Genomic DNA, 7,500 nt, shown 5'->3' on the forward strand with positions numbered 1-7,500 from the left:
GTAAGGAAATGCATATCGTCAAGAGTGTTCATGGAGAAAACACTAAAGAATGTCGCAGCTGAAATGATCTTATCAACACTGTGAACAATCATATTGTATTTTCATGATCTTTTATCGTAATCTTATTGGAAAATTAATCTTCGTATGGTTAAGGGGAGTGACATATGAGAGAGAGAGAGAGAGAGAGAGAGAGAGAGAGAGAGAGAGAGAGAGAGAGAGATTGACTCCAATATTGGAAATTGCATATTACAAGAAAATTCGTTATTTTCTTATTGTTATAAAAAAGTACTTTTAATTCTTTCTGTACACCTCCGTATCTTTTTCTATTTCTGTTTAATTAATTGAGTTATTTGAGCAGAAATCATAAAAAAAAATCTCTCATTCCTCTGCGTTTTTATTTTTCTGAAAGAATGTGACTAACTTGCATCTTAGTCACGAAAATGAATAAAGATAAAATCTTGTTAAAAAAAACTGAATATTCAATTGAGTAAAAAGTAATATATAAATAAGATAAAATTTAAAGGAAAAAATACCTGAATATACACCTGAGTAAAAAGTATATATAAAAATATTCAAGACCAGCTTCATAATATTTGCGATACGAGCTAGATTCGCGTTTCGCAACCTTCAAATACGCAGTTTGTTCATCGAGAACTTCTTGGCTGCTTTGTAACATATTAGAAGTCCTTTCAAGCCCCCCCTCTGAAAAGATCCTTGTATAAAATGAAACAAATCTTGCATTTATTAGAAGTGAGAGAGAGAGAGAGAGAGAGAGAGAGAGAGAGAGAGAGAGAGAGAGAGAAATATGTTCATTAAGAAGCATTAATGACTTCGATATTAGAATAGCAAGCGTTTCTTTTTTTTTGAAGGACTCTCACGGGCAAAAAACGCGACAGGCTTAGTTGTTAAAAGCATTATGGAGCGGTGAAATATTTCTCGGAACTACATTTGCCTTTATAATAAAGCTACGTCGGAAGTGTTGGAAGTCTTTTTTTTTTTTTTTAAACCTCACTCCGCCGCTGTGAGAGTAATTGTGAAACTTCATTGCTGTTAATGAGACATTGCTGTATTTGCGTTCGTGAAATCACGGGCGACCGAATTCGTTCATTACCGTTTGTCATTAATTCAGGTTCAGTGATGTGTGTGTGTGCGTGTATGTGTGCATGTATATATATACATATATATATATATATATATATATATATATATATATATATATATATATATATATATATATATATATATATATATATATATATATATATATATATATATATATATATATATATATATATATATACTGTATATTTATATATATATATATATATATATATATATATATATATATATATATATATATATTTATATATTTAATATATATATATATATATAAATATATAAAATATATGTATATATATTTATTTATATAAAATACATATATACATATATATATATATACATATATATATACATATATATATATATATATATATATATATATATATATATATATATGTATGTATATGTGTAATGCCTGTGTGTGTGTATGGACCCTTCACTGTGTGCGTGCGAGACTGTATATATTTACATACTTAAATACAGAAAAATCTACTATTCTATCTCTGACTCTCATTATGAGAGCTTGTGCAAGAATATACTGAACGTGTAGAAAAACTCTGTCTGTCTTCAAGGAGACAACATTCATACGAGAAATTCCCTCTCTGCACTTTAATAATCGTTCTATCGATATTACAATAAAAAATAAATGCTTTCCACTAATTTCTTTTCATCCTCGAGCACTGGAAACACCGTCTCCGAAAATGAATAGATTCTGGAATGAGTAAAAAAAAGAAAAAAAAAAAACCTTCCCTATTCTGAGATCCATAAAAGCCTTTTTCCGGATGTTTCCGTCCGGAGTCATCCGAGAATTTCGGCATTTCCCGGCTTTCTTCGGGTTAATAACCAGAGGCTTAACGCCTCGTTTCAATTTGGTAATGAGTGGATAAATCTGGCGATGCCTGGCACCCCCTCTCCCCTCCCCCTTCCAAAGACCCCCACCCCACCCCTCCACCTTCTTTCTAATACCTCCTAATGTACAGTCGCAGCCAAAACATGATAATGTTAAAGACACATCCAGATCCTCACGGCTTTAATTTTCCTGCATCAAAATTATGCTCTCCCGACATGTTTCCGGACGGATATGACCGGAACGAACAGTCAGACGTCGCTTGAAAGGAGGCGCCACGCCATACGATTTTGGACCTTATAGACGGTTCACGTAAAGGTCATGTCTCCAGTTCCAGGGCGGCTCGGCTTGCGCCCTTCTTCCTCCTTCCAGTGCGGGTTTGAGGATTGTCTGCGTCTCGTAATCCACAGGGAGATCTGGGAATTAATCCGTGACTCAGGTGATTAATGATGATTATTGTTGATTACTGGCGATTATTAGCAATATCCCAAAGGCGATTAAGGAACATCCTAGGGCGATTGTTTACGACAAACCGTGTTTTGGCGGTAATAGATTCGTTCGGCTGCTCAGAAGGAATGGGGGGTGGGGGCGGGGGGCTGGGAGCCTGTGCAAAATGTTCATCCCTTCGCGCTGATATGCAGATGACTAAAGACCTTTACTTTTTTTTCCGGAGCGGTGAGAGATGGGTAAAGAGGAAGGGAGGGAAGGGGCATGGTACGTTTAGGATGTGGGGTGGGGATAAAGGAGTCGGGGAGGATAAAGCTGTTGTTGTTACTCATCATTAGTGAACATTGGCATTTGCTAATGCCTGTCATCATGGGTTCTCATTAAGACGAAGCCTTGCTGAGTTATCTCGGACGGTAATTATACCCGAAAGATAATTTACCGCGCAACCTATTACTCGTGGCCATGTGCAGTTGTTCAGAGTAAAATAACGATCACTACCTTCCCCTCCCCACCCACTTCCCACATCACCCCTCCCCCTGCACCCGATGCTGATCGGTACCCCACCGGCAGTTAGTGATCGTTACCACCAATCAGCTCATATGAAGCATAATGCTATTTGTATTTGGGCGAAATTTATGGAAACCTAATTGAAGAGTGATGTGCATAACCGAAGGAGACGAAGCACCACTTTGGGGAAAATTACTTGTTAAAATGGAGGGTTTTGTTGGACGTCGTCCCGGCGCTGGGTGATGCCAGTCATCGCCATTATTGATGACAGTCACTTAAGGCTCCTTTTGTGGTGATGACTGTCGTGGCTCCCGGTGATGGCAGTCGGTGCTTCGTATGATGGTAGGCAGCGCTCCTACACTTAGGAATCCTTGTGAAAGCAATCGGATTCTCTGGTGGTTTCATTGAAGGATCTTGGTGATGACAGTTAGCGCCCTAGGTGATAGCAGGTAGATCCCCTGGTGATGACAGTCAGAGCCCTTGGTAATAGCAGGTAGATTCCCTGGTGATGACAGTCAGAGCCCTTGGTAATAGCAGGTAGATTCCCTGATGATGACAGTTCAGAGTCCTTATTGATAGCAGGTAGATCTCCTGGTGATGACAGTCAAACCCCAGAGCAATAGCATGTAGATCCCCCGGTGATGACAGTCAGAGCCCGCAGTAATAACAGATAGATTCCATGGTGATGACAGTCAGAGCCCTTGGTAATAGCAGTTAGATCCCCTGGTGATGACAGTCAGAGCCCTTGGTAATAGCAGTTAGATCCCCTGTTGATGACAGTCCAGAGCAGATAGTAATAGAGGTAGATCCCCTGGTGATGACAGTCAAGAGCCCTTGGCAATAGCAAATAGACCTCCTGGTGATGACAGTCTCTGCTCCTTTTGATAGATTTCGTGGTGATGGAAGTTACTGGTTATGACAGTTATGACTTACTGTATAGGGATGACAGTCATTACTCCTGTGATGCAGTCATTTTCTGGTGAATGTAGATAGGCCCCAGGCAATGACAGTCAGAGCTCCTAGTAATGTCAGTCATTACTGTCTTAAACTGATGGGATTCAAGCTTCTGGAGTTAACAGTTGATTTTAAAGATGGCAGTCTAAGTGCTTAAAGAAATTCTTACAACACAAATATTAAAAAAAAAAAAACCGGCAGCGCTATCATTACCTGCAATTATACTTCATCAGTTATTACAACTCTCAAATGTTCTCTGTTAAAATAACTAAGATAATCATAGATTTTAGCCAAATAGTTCGAAAATTCAAGGGGCGAAAAGTCATGGCCTTCCCAAAATGTCAAACATACAGACACAAAAAAATGATTGCAATTTCAAATCTCTCTCTCTCTCTCTCTCTCTCTCTCTCTCTCTCTCTCTCTCTCTCTTAGTGTATAAATATATAAAATATATATATATATATATATATATATATATATATATATATATATATATATATATATATATATATGCAGTATTATATATATATTTATATATGTTATCCCCTTCTCCTCCTCCTCCTCCTCCTCCTCCTCCTCCTCCTCCTCCTTCCCTCCTTCTTCTTCTTCTTCTTCTTCTTCTTCTTCTTCTTCTTCTTCTTCAAAAGAGAATAATTTAAAAACAATATATGAATTAAACAATGCATAAAATAAATGGCAATATATACTTACGTATACCATATTCAAATAGGCTACTTTAGTTAGACCATTTATTAAGAGTACCGAGCAAGTAAATGAACGACTGATGAGATAAATGGGAATATAAGAAAAAAAGTTTGTCTAATTAAACAAGTCCCCATTTTTCAGTTTTTTATATTTCTTAAAGTTAACTGATAATTTCTTTTTCATCGACTGTTTTCATCTGTCAACCGAATTACTGAAAGCTTTTATCATTTATGCTTTATATTATAAGCAAGAAATATGACCAGTCAATAGTTTCAGACCAACTAAGCAACAGCAACTATATAGTCTTCACACAAAATGATAATTACACTTGGCAACAAGAATTACTTATCAGAATCTGTTCTAAACAACAAATTACTGTACATTGAGAGGTCCTTTGTCGTCCTCGCACTGACACAAGTACTGGAAGAGATTGTGGTAATTCGATTTTTATATAACTATCGAGAGACATTATATCTTTTTTTTTTTAATATGTCACTTCTTTACATCAGTACGTACAGCTTTTCCTGACACAGTGTGATTAAAAGGTTTGGGTTTAGTTTAAAAGGTTTCTTCGTTCACTTGTATTTAAAATAATATTTTTATTCTATATGCTTTGGTTCGTTGTTTTCGTAACTATTTTAAAGAATGATGTTTATATGTTTTTAGCTTTATTTGTTTCTGTTTGTTACTTTGCACCCAGCTCTGGAAAAACATTTTTATAGCTCTAATGAATATATATACATACATACATACATACATACATATATATATATATATATATATATATATATATATATATATATATATATATATATATATATATATATATATATATCTTTATATATATATATATATATATATATATATATATATATATATACATGTGTGTGTGTGTTTACATACATACAGATATACATACACACACACACACACATATATATATATATATATATATATATATATATATATATATATATATATATATATATATATATATCTTCAATGAAACGCATACGTTAAAATCAGTGAGCTGTACTGGAAACCATCACAATTGCCTAATATGTGTGTGTTTGCAAAAGGAACGAAGAGAGAGAGAGAGAGAGAGAGAGAGAGAGAGAGAGAGAGAGAGAGAGAGAGAGAGAGAGAGACTTAAAAAAAAATATTTACAACATCGCACTTATTGGCAGAAAAGAATTCCACAGATGGCGCAATACAATGACAGTTTCTCGTCACCGAAATGTAGTTATATTCGACACTTAATTCCTTCGAAGCTATGACCAGTTGCGTGCGCAACCCTAATTACGTGATATGTCATCGAGGGCTGGCTTGATTACGTGATATGTCAACAGGTGTCAGGAATTAAAAGCTCACAATTTTTTTACATAAAACTAATACAGTTTTATTAGAGAATAACAAGGAGTCATAATAAAACTCATGAGAAGCTGTTGTCGTGAAAAGAATTCAAACACGAATTGAATTGGAGTTCTTGATTGAACTTTTAACAAATCTCTTGGGGTTAAATGTTGGGTAACAATGAGTCATAACGAAATCTGGGAGCATTGGAGTGAATAAGCGAAACGAAATCTGATAGGGAGAAAATAATGTTTTAATTCTGCATCAATTTTTTTTATTGCCAGAATGGAATATAACAACTGAGGATACTATCATATATGTCAATATCTTATTCTTAGTGGTGAAACCTGCGAAAACCAATATACAAAAACACACGCACGCGAGCCCACACAAACACGCGCACAATCACGCATTATATATATGTATATGTATGTACATTAAATATATACATATATATATACATATAAATCTACTAAAAACTCTAATTCAGTTATTTAAAAGCTATTTGAAATTTAATGAACCAGTGAACGAGAAAATTCTTAACCAGAAATGGATGAAGATTTGTGTCCTGCGTAGTAAGCGCGAGAAGCCAAAAGAAAAGAAATATATATATTATATTATATGTTTTATATATATATATATATATATATATATATATATATATATATATATATATATATAATATAAATATATATATATATATATATATATATATATATATATATATATATATATATATATATAATATATATATAGATAGATAGATAGATAGATAGATAGATAGACAGATATTTGGACAGATAGATAGACAGACAGATATAGAGAAACAGCTCCATAAATATTAGAAAAAATATTGAAACATACCAACTGATTTCGTCACAATAACAGGTACCAGTCGAACAGGCCAAGAAATAGAATTTAAGGCACTTACGTGGGAAGGAAATGGTATGCCTAGGAGATGAAAAAAAAAATTACATTCCAAACAAATTGAAGGGTTTAGGTCAAGATTAAGTGGGTCTCGGAAAAGGTCTGCTTAAACTCCCAATCCCTCGGGTATCTATCAATCGGCGAGTGGCGTAATGGATGACTGCAATGAAAGCCATCACTTCAACCGTTATGATAACAATGCGCGTTAGAAGTCTGGGGTGTTAAGTATGTTATTATACATAATTAACTTCTGCACAAGAAAGCTGCCGAAAATTTGACCGACATTATGTATTTACCTATTTACTACTGTAGACTTTTTTTTAAAACATAACAGACACCTTACACGTCTCGACTGTCGACCTAACCGCGCAACGTCTCCTCGCTGCTGGGAGAATGGACGCTGGTGACTGGTACAATACATGTACATATGCTACCAGTCTAAGCGATGACAGGCAGGGCAGCCGATCGAGACTACAAAGTCTACCCCAAAGCCAAATCAAAGTCCTTCAAATAGAAGGCATCGTGCTTACCCCATACAAATGGGAAAAAAGCACGTTAAAAGAAGAAGACTACTGTAGACTTTTTTATGCAGAGATGGTGCTTTTGATGATAAATAACCTTACTGACGTAATCATAACATA

Source organism: Macrobrachium rosenbergii, chromosome 21 (genome assembly GCF_040412425.1).
Source record: "Macrobrachium rosenbergii isolate ZJJX-2024 chromosome 21, ASM4041242v1, whole genome shotgun sequence".
In the NCBI taxonomy this organism is placed as follows: Eukaryota; Metazoa; Arthropoda; class Malacostraca; order Decapoda; family Palaemonidae; genus Macrobrachium; species Macrobrachium rosenbergii.